This window comes from Hypanus sabinus, chromosome 6, assembly GCF_030144855.1.
Source record: "Hypanus sabinus isolate sHypSab1 chromosome 6, sHypSab1.hap1, whole genome shotgun sequence".
Taxonomy (NCBI): Eukaryota; Metazoa; Chordata; class Chondrichthyes; order Myliobatiformes; family Dasyatidae; genus Hypanus; species Hypanus sabinus.
The window spans coordinates 118,090,407-118,103,615 of NC_082711.1; the positions used below are offsets into that span (position 1 = coordinate 118,090,407).

At 44.6% G+C, this 13,209-nt stretch overlaps 1 protein-coding gene across 1 annotated transcript in view; it reads right to left on the reverse strand.

The window, feature by feature from the left end:
• Window positions 1–7,145: 7,145 nt before the first annotated feature.
• LOC132395069 (SLAM family member 5-like) overlaps window positions 7,146–13,209 on the reverse strand; it is a 70,174-nt gene continuing 64,110 nt past the window's right edge. The window contains exon 7 of the transcript XR_009512512.1: window positions 7,146–7,512. The gene's annotated coding sequence lies outside the window, so the exon portion shown is untranslated. The remainder of the gene's footprint in view (window positions 7,513–13,209) is intronic.

The window sequence follows — 13,209 nt, forward strand, 5'->3', positions numbered from 1 at the left end:
GGAACACAGCAGGCCAGGCAGCATCTATAGGGAGAAGTAAAGTCGAAGTTTTGGGCCGAGATCATTCATCAGGACTAACTGAAAGAAGAGATAGTAAGAAAGTGGGAGGGTGAGGGGGAGATCCAAAATGATAGGAGAAGACAGGACAGGGTGGGATGAAACTAAGCTGGAAAGTTGATTGGAAAAAGGGATATAGAGCTGGAAAAGGGAAAAGATCATGGGATGGGAGGCCTAGGAAGAAAGAAAGGGAGAGGGGAGCACCAGAGGGAGTTGGAGAGCAGGAAAGGAGTGATTGTGAGAGGACAGAGAGAGAAAAAAAGAGAGAGAAAAGAAGAAAAAGGGAAAAAGTAACAAACAAATAAATAAATGGATAAATAAATGAATGAATGAATATATAAATAAAGGATGGGTAAGAAGGGGAGGAGGGGCATTAATGGAAGTTAGAGAAAACAATGTTCATGCCATCAGGTTGGAGGTTACCCAGCCGTATATAAGGTGCTGTTCCTCCAACCTGAGTTTGGATTCATTTTGACAGTAGAGGAGGCCATGCATAGACATATCAGAATGGGAATGGGACGTGGAATTAATACGTGTGGCCACTGGGAGATCTTGTTTCCTCTGATGAACAGACAGTGTTGGAGTGTTGGAGACAGGTACCTATTTTCCGTCCTTCTCTATTGTATTTTGTGTTTAGTTCCGATGATTTTATTGCTGATAATGGTAATTTGTCACAGGGGTTGGGGTATGGTAGAAGCAAGTGAGTTAGTCACATAGTCTCACTTTGTGCTCGTTAGTTTAGTTGGAGAGAGTCTCGGTTACTTGGAAGCGCATCATACAGTGTCGAGTCCGTCACTCAGTCAACAAGCGTGTGTTGGTTTAGTTTTCAAATAACTCCTGACGAGTCATACCAAACAAACTTCAATTTACCGCAAGTGATCACTTCAGAGCTTGAATTGGAATCACCGCTTGCGGTAGGATTATATGTGACCTTTGAGTATTTGTGGTTTGGACACAGTTTTGAATGGTCAGCACTGCCTGCCCATCACAGACTGTTGTTCAATCGAGTGGAGTTTGCCCGAGGGTCCGTCGCTTTGTTTTACTGAAATGCTGAAGTGTTCCTCTGGTTGCCGAATTTGAATTGAATGGTGCTTGTTTACGCGCTGTGGATAGTTTGTTTGTTGTATATGTTTATTGAATGGAATACCGCTGGTGCATTTTGTGAATGTGCTGTGGGTGAACAAAGAGTTAATAAAGGGAAAGTAACATGAGGGAATCAACCCGGAAGTCAGGGCTGGCAAAAGAGAAGTTAACCTTACTGCCAAAGTGTTGGTGAGTAGAACTAAAGGTCTTCAAAAGGAAAGTAAACAAATTTGAACAAAAGAAAGGTTTAATACCATCAATATAGTAAGAAAAATAAGGAATATAACTTAAAAGTGTAATCTCAGCTTGAGAATTCAAGTAATTTCTGTGAAACTGTTGCTAAATAACATCAAGAGCTCATCGCATTGTTGCCCAAGGACAAACAGGCAAAACAGAAGGAATGGTTTTCAAGCGTAGCAGTGGACTCAGAGGAGATGAAACAATGACCCAGATGAGTTACTTTGAATGCCATGTTGCTGTAATCAGTGAATGTGTCTCTCCACCCAACAGACAAAGTTTCTCAAACTCCAAGGCATGTTTCGATGACACATAGAGCCGATGACTCACAGGATGATGTGAAACCAAGTGACAGAATTTCATATGTCAGCACTTGGAACTCTGCTGCTGGAAGAAAATCTTCAGTGTCAACTACCTCCTCTGCAGGTATTAAAACAGAGGCTGATTTAGCTGCATTAATGGCACGTCAATGACTACTGAATGACCAACATGAACTGGAACAAGAGCAAGGAAAAGGAAGGAGCAGTTTAAGTTGCAGGAAGAATTCGCCCCACAGCTGGCCAAAGTTAATGTGTTAAAGGCTTCAAGTGTGGTGAGTCCAGCAGGACTGTCCTGTGGTGAGAGCTCCCATGTTGAAAGGGCGGAGAGGAAAATAAAAACACCCAGTGTCACTGTTGAGTCATTTGTTCCTGAAGTGTTTGGGATGTGGGATTAAAACATCCAAGAGGTAGTGCACGGTGTTTACTCTCAGCCTGTTCCAAAGTGGCACTGTGAACATATGTCACATCCCTCAGATCAAAGGCTCATGGAAACATTCATTTACAGCATGAAAACCCTCTTATTTCAGGTGATAGACATCAAAATAGAACTATTGGATAGTATGAGGAAGCAAAATTAAATAGCAACCTTATTTCCACAACAACAACGCATTTCATCTTTGCTTAAAAGTGAGATTCAAGTATTGGATGGCAACCTGTTGCAGTATCATGCATTCATGAAAGCCTTTAAAAACAGTATTGAACAGATGACCGGCAGCCATCGTGACGGCCTCTATATTTTTAACAATACCCTAGGGGTCGCCCTAGAGAATCGGTCAGAAGTTGTCACCATGATAATTCTAGAAAGGATATGCCAAGGCTAAGGCTTTACTACAGGAACATTTTGTATTGAACAGAAAATTTCATCTGTCTACATGCAAAAGGCTTTCTTCAGTACCTATTAAATCCAAAGATGTGAAATGTTCTTCAAGTCTACAGTCTTTTACCTAAAAGCTCTTGAAATGCCACGGAAGAATTGCAGTACAAGAATTGGAAATGCCTGCCAATATGTTGATTGTCAGAAAGGATAAGCTTAGGGATAAATGGAGAATAGTGATCTGTGAACTGCAAGAAAGGCACAATGAATAAGATTTCTTTAGCTGATGTTGTTGATTTAATAGGAAGTCAAGTACAGATTACTACACACCCAGTGTTTGGGAATATACACGATGCTCCATCGCTGGCAATAAGCAAAGGTGTGAACAAAACTAAGTCACAACTTTGTTGTAAGGCTAAAGCTGCTTAGCTTTGCCACTGCAGTTACTCCTGTGAGAAGTTAAAGCTAAAACTGAACATGTAACTAATGGAAGGGAAATAGTCTCATCAGCCAAAGGGATTTGTCTGTTGTGTGAGGTTGAACACACATTGGATTTATGCCCTCAGCTAAAGAAAGGGCTCAAAGTGAGAAGACTACCTTCCTAAAGGAAAATGGTGTTTGTTTTGGCTATTTGTGTGCAGGATGCATCAGCAAGGATAGCAGGGAGCATCTTACAATGCATGATTTACAGTTTTAAGCATGCCAGCACACTTTATATTTATACTAATGAAAAAGGTGCAGAATCAAAACAAGCTGAATTAGGCACAGCAGTCTGTAGTGATAATCTTACCAGGGCTGGTGATCATGATTGTAAACTTCCCAGAGTTCCAGTACGAGTGAAGTCTAAGAAGGTTAACAAGACAGTGGTTACAGGTACTTTCCTAGACCAAGGAAGTACAACAGTGTTTGGCACAGTGGTCCTAATGAACAAGATCAACCTCACAGGAAAAAGGACACATTCTCTTACACCCCATGGGTCAAGAGAAGGTCATGAGCAGCTGCACAGCTTCAGCATTGGAAGTGGCGGGCTTAGATGTGAAAACTATTGAGGACTATCTAATATCTATACACAGGAAAGTATGTCTGTCCAAACAGAGAACATTTCATGACAGAGAGCTCTCCACGGATGGTCTCACCTGAAATGTGCCAAAGATTGATTTGGAAGTTCTGGGACGAATGTGCCTAATGCATTAGAGCCATTGCATGTGATTTACATGTTAATAATGGACCCTATGCAATTAGAACAATGTTGGGTTAGGCTGAAAGGAGACAATGGTGGTGGGAGAGACTGTGCACAGCCTGAGCGGGATCTCAGTTTTGTATTTGGATGAGCTTTGGCAGTTCAAGGCTGACTTCACTAAATGCAGTCAGGATGAACAACCTGGCTTGTGAAGAGAAGACCACAAGTTCATGGAGCTGGTTATGTTATGAATTCTGTAAAACTGGTGGATGACCACTACCAGACCAAGTAATAGGAAGATTACAGAACAGCATGCTCTAAATCCAAGGAAGAAGCTCACACTGACTACCCAGCTTTCAGGAAGGATGTCATATCTGAAGATTATGCCAAAAGAGTACCGGCAAAGCATCTGGAATGCAGTGATGGGGAAGTGTGGTACATTCCGCATCATGGTGTTTACCAGCTCAGGAAAAGGAAACTTTGTGTTGTGTTTGACTGTGGAACAACTTTTCAAGGGAACATCACTTGATCCTCAGCTCTTACAGAGACCAGATTTTGCTAACTGGAGTCATAATAAGATTGAAAAAAGAACCAGTGGTGACCATGGCAGGTAATGGTTCATCAGGTTAACATACTAGTGGAAGATACAGATCTGCTGAGGCTTTTCTGATTTCCCAGTGGTGACTTTAGAATGGTGGTGCATCTCTTTAGAGCAACTTCATTGCCGAGTTGTGCCAACTTTGCCCATTGGAAATACACAAAACACAGTGAAGAACAGTTCAGCTGTGAGGTGGTGGGTAAGGTTTTGCATTGCTTCTATGTTGATGACTGCCTTGTGTCAGTGTCCTCTGAGGAAGGAACAGACTCTCTTTATCATGATCTTGCTTCCGTTTGTGCTACAGGTGACTTTTTGTTCACAAAGTGGATAAGCGACAGACATGGTTTACTATCTGTGATATCAGAGGAGCAAAGAGTGAAAGACATGAAGGATTTGAATCCAGATCAAGATATACCTTCAATGGAGAGAGTATAGCGTGTACAATGGTACATTCAGTTTGATACTTCCAAGTTTAAGATCAGGATCTAACATAGTCTACTCACCAGAAGAGGAATATTCTCCACAGTTAGTTCTATCTATGATCCTTTAGGAATCTTGAATCAGGCGGTGCTATCTACTAACAAGATCCTACAAGATCTATGTAAGAAAGAACTTGGCTGGGTTGACACTATATCAATGTCAGTTGCTCATGGAAGGACAAGCAGGCTGGAAGAACTCTGCAACTTGGCAGACTTCAAGGTTGCGAGATGTTTGAAACCCCTGGATTCTGGAGAAGTTACTGTAGCACAGTTGCACCACTTTTCAGATGCAAGTGAAGATGGCAATGGGGCAGTGACCTGCCTATTGTTGAACCATACACACAGGTGCACAGTGCTTTCATCATGGGAAAATCTAGGCTAGCTCCACTGAAATCAGTTTCCATCCCTCATCTGGAGCTCTCTGCCGCTACGATGGCAAGCCGTGTGGACACATTATGGAGGAAGGAGTTGCACGTGCAACTTAGGGGCTCAGTGCTTTGGATGGATAGTACTTACATGCTGAAACATATCAATAATTAAACTTCCAGGTTCCAACCCTTCATTGCAAACAGACTTGCAGAAATCCTTAAGATCTCACAAGCATCTCAATAGAAATATATAAACACATCAAGCTACTACCCAGCAGATGTGGCCTCTAGAAAGTTGAAGGTGGAAGCATTCCTGAAGAATGAGACATGGGTGTCAGGGCCTCAGTATCTTCCTCAGCCTGAAAGGGAATGGCCTGTGCATACCATTTGTTCTGGAGAAATACTGCCACAATGAATGGCATGCAGATTGAAGAGGAGGTGGACGAGGTAACATGTCTAATCCATCACTTCTCATCTTAAAGCTGTTTGAGGAAGACAGAAGCCTGGATTCTTAGAATTAATAACCTGCTCTTCTTTCTTAGTTGAAAGAGGAAGCAACTGAATATCCCTCCTGCTCAGTCTGACTTGGATGAAGAACAACATGGGTATTCTTTAGAGCTGGAGATGGAGACAGGTCCAATACATGTCAAACTTGTTTTGGAAACGGTCGGTGAAGGAGTACTTACCACAGTTACAGGAACACCAGAAATGGTAAGGTATAATATGCAAATTCCTCACAGAACACATTGTGTTATAGTTGATGTGTCAGCACCTTTGAACTCACAGATCATGGGAAGAGTCATTCAGGTCTTTCCAGACAGAAGAAGATTCGAGCACATCAAGACCAAGACCAGCTCTCTGGACTGGCCTATAACCAAGATCTGTCTTTCCCAGGAGGCAGAGGTTTGACATGCTCTAGCTCTTCACTTACTTTGGATGTTTGACTTCATGACTTCGACCTGACTTACTGACCTAATAGAGAGTGGTGGTAAAGATCACTCTGTACTGGGCTAAGCGTTGGTCACCTCTGGCCTAGATGGCTGCTACATGACTATGCATGAAGAAGAAAGAGGATATTTCCGTAAATACTAAGATGTTACTCCTTGGAGATTTCATGTTTCCTATTATTACAAAAATTACAATTTTTTTCTCAGCTCAAGCTGGTAAAGCCTGAGGTACAGGCATAGGCAAGCACACTCATTTGTCAATTGCTGGGAACTTTTCGACTATTCTAGCTTTCTTTAGTATTGGCTTTCTGAAGATTTACATAGATATTACTGTCTAACCCTAATTGTTTAATGCTATTGTGTAGTGCCTTTGGAATGATACCCATTGTAGATATTACAATCGGGACCTTTATGATTATCAGTATTTATTTTCACCTTCTTTTTTCTATTTGCAATGTTTGTTGCTTTCTTTCACGTTTGTTGTCCACCCTGTGGGTACAGTCTTTCATTGATTCAAGAAAATGGATCTCAGGATTATATATGGTGACATACATGTAGCTTGATAATAAACATTGATAAAGATATATCTTCTACTCCTCTGCCTCTGTCTGTACAGGATCTCATCCCAAAGCCCTCTTTTTGTAACAGATGTTGTTTGTGGTCGTCTGACCACAAGACTCTGGATTGTGAGGACTGCTGAGAGAATCACTGGGGTCTCTCTTCCCCTCATACCCAGGACATAACACGAGAAGCACTGCACACACCAAGCCCCCAGCATTGTCAAGGACCTCTCCCATCTGCCCACAATCTCTTTGACCTCTAACAGTGAGGCAAAAGGCACTGCTGTAAAAGAACGTTAGACTGGGGTAACAACTTCTTCCCCCAAATGGTGAGAATCTGAACACCCCAATACCACCCAGTGGACAATATTTGTGACTGTGCCAGAAGCATTCTTTATTTATTAATTTAGAAATACAGCACAGTGTGACAGCAACCAGTTGATAAACAGACATCTCCTACACACATCTCCTCCCCCCTCCCAGTCATTTGGCTGTCATCGTCGTGCTCAGTGTACACACTTCAATGCCTTCTCCAGTATATTCTAATAACCGAGCTGATGTACTCCAGTTGGCTTTATGGTGCCTTTAACACCATACACAGTGGAACACTGTGGAGTGGCGCAGAATGATGATGGCGCTAAATGGCGACTCCTTTGCTTCCATCTTGAAACAACTCAGTTTCCATCTTTAATTTTTCCCTTGTTGTTCGGCACACTAGGGGCTCGGCCTAAGTATTTGGCTCAGCTTTGGAAGCCTAGGATCTCGGAGCTCTGCAGACGGGTGGATCGAGGGTCAGTATCATGACAGGAGACCCGTGTGTTGTCGGGGGATTTGTAATATCTACGGCTGTGTGTCCAGAGACTCGTGATCTAGAAGAAAAACCAACATGGCGGTCTTTTAACATCATTAACCAGTGAGTTATTTGTTAAGTGTAAAAACAGAGTCACTCCTTTCTCCCCTGTTAGATTGAGAGCCTGTGCTTTGTTGAATGCCATCTTTGGGGTAAATGCAAGTCTGTGTCTTTGCTGTTGCTTTGCCAAGCTTGAGGGCTTGGTGGCAGGTGCTGATGGTCTTTCTGACGGTGGGGGGAGGGGGTTTGTTGCTTGTTACCACTTACCTGCAGGAGAGAGGGGTGCTAGGGGGGGATTTTGGGGTTCTAATATTTAACTGTCATTCATTTGGGTGATCTCCATAGTCTTCATGGATGGTTGTGAAGAAAAAGCATTTCAGGGTGTATATTGTATACATTTCTCTGACACTGAATGTACCTTTGAAATGTTTGAATACTGCATTTCTTTACAAATGGGGGTGTAAAAGTTGTTTGTATGCTGTATGTCAGGTTGATACTCCTGTTTATTCCATAATATGATTGTAACTACATTGTGGGGAACATCATATTCTGATTGATGTGTAGTCTTCAGTTAACTTTGTGGTAATCAAAGATGGTATGTCTATGAAAAGGGACAGTTCATTCCCAGAAGGAGAGAGAGATTGGGACTGCTAGGAATTCATACTGGACAAAATGTATGCAAATAATTATTGTCTTTTCTAGTATATATCTTTTTGTAAAGATTGGCAGTTTTCTTTTCACTATTTTAGCAAATTTGATTTTTGATGCACTTAATAAGTATCCCTGCATGAAGTCCTAAGCAACTCCAGCCATTTTTCCATTGGAAAAACATGTGGAATAGACCTGTCCAGCCCAACAAGTGCCTATTTAACCATAGCCTAATCACAGTACAATTTACCATGACCAATAAACCCTGTAAACTGTACGTCATCGGGATACGGGAGGAAACCCACATGCTCATGGGAAGGACGTACAGACAGCATTGGAATTGAACTGCAAACTCCAACACTGCGCCCTCATAGAGGTTGTAGATTGATTAAATCTGCAGTGGCTGAGGAGCAAAAATGGGGGATGGACATTTGAGAGAGTTACGTGAGCTGAGAGAGTGAGACAGAGAGACAGATTGAGGCAGGCAGAAAGAGAGATAGTGACGCAGAGACAGACAAATAGAGAGAGAGAGAGATGAAGATAGTGAGTGTGAGGAAGAGAGAGAAATACAGAGATAGAGAGTCCTGAGTGCCAGAGGCAGAGAAACAATGTGAAAGAGGAGAGGGAGGGAGGGAGGGAGGGAAAGGGAGAGGGAGAGAAATTCTTTTTCCAGTTTAAGATTGTGCTACTGAAAGCATATGACAGCTCACTGGTAGTACAAAAGGCAAGAAATGCGACTAAAAAAATCACTAAAAAAGCCTTTACTGAAGTAAATTGAGGTAAATTATCAGCGCAAACACAATCAAAGCAAAAGTGATGCAAATTTGAGTGATGAATCATACAGGGGTGTTGCAGAACTGACGCAGATGGAGTGAGCTATTCGCAGAAAAGCTGAGCTGGAAGAGTTCCGATGCCAGTACATCTGGCCCGGGTGTGAGGTTGTTTCACTCTGGGCGCTGATCAACTTGGAGAACTTGAGGTCAGCTTTGGGTTGGGCTGCAAAATCTGGGCCTGGAGTGAGTTGCTGGGCAGCGTCGTCAATGTCCAGTGTGTTTTGCTGGGTCGGGGCCAGGGTCCTAGTGCAAGGTTCGATGTGCTGTTTGGACAATTTAAGTGCCGACTGTTATGAATGTACCACAGCTCTGAGGGGCCGAAGGGGCGGGAGCAGCCCCCTCCTTCCGGAGAATCGCAAGAGTACTATTAATTTGGGTCTCGGACCCAGGCAAATGAGAGACAATGTAATGGTTTTGGCTAGGGCTCTTAGAGACACCTGTGCTGAGGGCATGACCCTGCTACGTAACAGCTACCACGGATATGGACACCCTCGGGCAATGTGGGGGTGGGGATTGCATCACCCTACTTTGATGGACATCTACAACTCTGCAAGTCAAGATAAAAGGGGACTGCAAAAGGTGGTACCCCAGAGAGACGCACCAGAAGGACTCGATCACGGGTGGCTGATAATACCGAGAAGGACTTCGAACTAATAACAGGGAAACAACGCTCCCCTGATTCAATGGAGTTGCTTCGTCAAAGACCTGGGCAAGTTTTGTTGTTTCTGCTCACTCTCTCTGAAACACGTGAAACCCAGCGATTCCCCAAAAAAGACTGAAGCCTACAGACTTCTGAGTGACTTTTATATTTCCAACGGACAATATATTATCCCCTAGACAACAGTCGAGATTATTTCTTAATGATGATTATTGCTATACCCGCGCTTTAGATTGAGTTTTGCCGATGTATATGTTCTGAGTGTTTGTATTGACCTTACTGTTGTGCCCCCCTTTATGAATAAAACCGTTCGAAAATAGTACCATCAGACTCCAACGGACCTCTCTATCTTTGCTGGTGAGTTATCCAGTTACGGGATACGTAACAACTTGGGGTTTCTCATCTCGGGATTTGACACCAAATTGGGAGGCCAGTGAATCGGGCTTGTAGTCCAAAACTTGAATCTGGTTACGCGGGTAGCCAGACGGGAAATCAGCAAAGATGGACGTGGGTGAATTTATGGAAAACACGACTGGGGGGGGGGGGGGGGCGCTAGAAGTGGCCACCAAATCAGACTTGTTAAATTTGGCGAAGGGGTTGAACCTCGCAGAAGTGAGGTCATCTATGAAAAAGCGGGAGGTGCGAAGGGCCAAAACTCAGTATTACATTGGGAAGAATGTGTTTGAAGCTGAGGTATTGGGAGATATCCCTGAAAAGGTACCATCAAGTGGGATGGTTCAGTTAGAGGTGGAGAAATTAAGGCTGGAACGTGAAATTAAGTTAAAAGAGCTGGAAGCGGCTGAGAGAGAGAAAGAAAGGGAGAGGCAAAGACAGCATGAAATTCACCTAAAGAGCTAGAAGCAGTCGAGAATGAGAAACAGAGGAAACATGACTGGGAGATGGAGAAGATAAGGAACGAGCGAAAAGATCAAGAGTTAGACCGAGCGGAGCGGTTTAATGTTAGTAGGGAGTTGAGATTGGTACCCCCGTTCGAGGAGACAGATGTCAATAGTTATTTCTTGCTTTTTGAAAAGGTGGCAGTAAATCAGAAGTGGCCAAAAGAGCAGTGGGTGGCGTTGTTACAAAGTGTGTTAAAGGGGAAGGCCCAACGAGCATATGTGGCGTTGTCCCTGGAGGAGGGGGAAGCGGAGAATTATGCTGAAGTAAAGGAGGACATTCTCCGAGCTTACGAAGTGGTCCCCTTGCATAGGGTCCTTCTAGATTGTGAGTTGGTGTCGGGACCAGTGGAGCTGGGGGTCCTGCCGGAGTTGCCGGGGGAAGGCGTGGATGTCCTTCTGGGGAACGACCTAGCGGGAGGGAAAATGGGAACAGCCGTGAAGCTGACAACCCAGCCTGCGAGGATTGAGGCCCCTCCCTCCGATCTGAAGATATACCCCGCCTGCGCGGTCACTCGCAGCATGTCGAAAAAGACAGCTGAGAGAGAGCAGTCTAAATCTGGCCGGTTTTGATTTGGCCGACACGTTTTTACCGACTCTGTACCAGCGAGGGTTCGAGGAAGGTAAACCGGAGAGTAAGGAGGGGGGAGAGAGTAAACAGGGGGAGGTAGACCTGCCCTTAGCCAGACGAGAGTTTGTACAGGAACAGGAAAGGGACGAGGAGCTGATAGCCTTGAGAGAGTTGGTTCTTTCGGAGACCGAGGTTGAAACCGAGCCCGAAGGTTACTACCTGAAGGAGGGTGTGTTGATGAGGAAGTGGAGGCCCCCCAAGGTGTCGGTCGATGAGGACTGGTTGGTGGTACATCAGATAGTAGTCCGGAAAGCGTATTGGGACGAAATTCTGAACTTAGCTCATAAGGGAGCATTAGGTGGGCATCTGGGAATAACGAAGACAGTGGATCGGGTTCAAAGAGAGTTCTATTGGCCAAACATGAGAAAAGAGATTACTGAATATTGTAAAAGGTGTCATACCTGCCAAATGGTGGGTAAGCCGAACCAAGTTATCCCTAAGGCACCCCTCCGACCCATCCCCGCGTGCGAGGAGCCTTTCTCCCGAATCATTGTAGATTTTGTGGGACCCCTACCTAAAACTGCAAGGTGGCGGCAATATATCATGATCATGATGTGTGCCGCTACACGATTTCCAGAGGCTGTGCCTCTGGGTAATATTAGGACCGCAGTGGTGGTGAGGGCCCTCATCAAATTCTTTACCACAGTGGGGCTGCCTAAGGAGATACAATCGGATCAGGGGAGTACCTTCACATCTAACGCATTTCGGCAGATGATGACCCAGCTAGGGGTCAAACAAATTCTAGCCTCCGCGTACCACCCGGAATCCCAAGGGGCGTTGGAAAGGTTCCACGCTACACTAAAGACCATACTTAAAACTTATTGTCAGGAGAACGTTCGAGACTGGGATGAGGCTTTACCCCTTCTGTTATTTGCCGTCAGGGATACAGTCCAGTGCTCACTGGGGTTCAGTCCGTTTGAGCTCGTTTTCGGTCACAGACCCAGGGGCCCTCTAACCCTCCTGAGAGAAAAGTGGTCCAGCCCGACAGTTCCAGTCGACCGATCGACTATGTTCTGAAATTCTGGGAGAGCCTGCATAAAGTACTCGCCTTGGCAAAGGAAAACCTTAAAGAATCCCAGGAAAAAATGAGCTAGTGGTATAACCCAAGAGTGAGAGAACGAGAGTTTTACGTAGGCGACAAGGTTTTGGTCCTATTTCCGGTAGTTAACCATCCCCTTCAGGCGAGGTTTCAAGGACCATATACAGAGCATAAGAAAATAGACTCGCTGAATTACGTGATTGAAACCCCCGATCGGCGAAAGCCGACCCAGTTAGTTCACGTGAACATGATGAAAAGGTACCATGACACTACCCCCGCGGTGGCCGGTGCGGCCATGAAAACCGATCACAACCCGTTGGTATTCCTGGCCAATACGGAAAATAAAAAACAGGAGGTTATTGAGCTGGAGTCTGATGCTGCTGGAATTCGATATTAAGATACAGCACGTTACGGGGAGTGATAATGTGCTAGTGGATTGTTTATCTCGATGCTGAACTAAGTGTATAACTGTATGGCTCTGTAATTAAAAGAAAAAGCTTGGGTATTCTGTTAGATTAAAAACCATGTAAGACTCTGTACAACTCCGTTTTTAACCGCTGGTAAAAAACGTTTTTTTAGAGGGGAGGTGTTATGAATGTACCACAGTTCTGAGGGGCCGAAGGGGCGGGAGCAGCCCCTTCCTTCCGGAGAATCGCAAGAGCACTATTAATTCGGGTCTCGGACCCAGGCAAATGAGAGACAATGTAACGGTTTTGGCCATGGCTCTTAGAGACACCTGTGCTAAGGGACACTCTGCTACGTGACAGCTACCACGGATATGGACACCCTCGGGCAATGTGGGGGTGGGGATTGCATCACCCTACTTTGATGGACATCTACCACTCTGCAAGTCAAGATAAAAGGGGACTGCAGAAGGCGGTACCCCAGAGAGAGACACACCAGAAGGACTCGATCGCCCAACGCTCCCGTGATTGCTGGAAGCCAGTCAAAAGCCACGTGCGCTCCGTAACTTCTCTGCCTGGGGAGCTGGTGGCTGATAATACCGAGAAG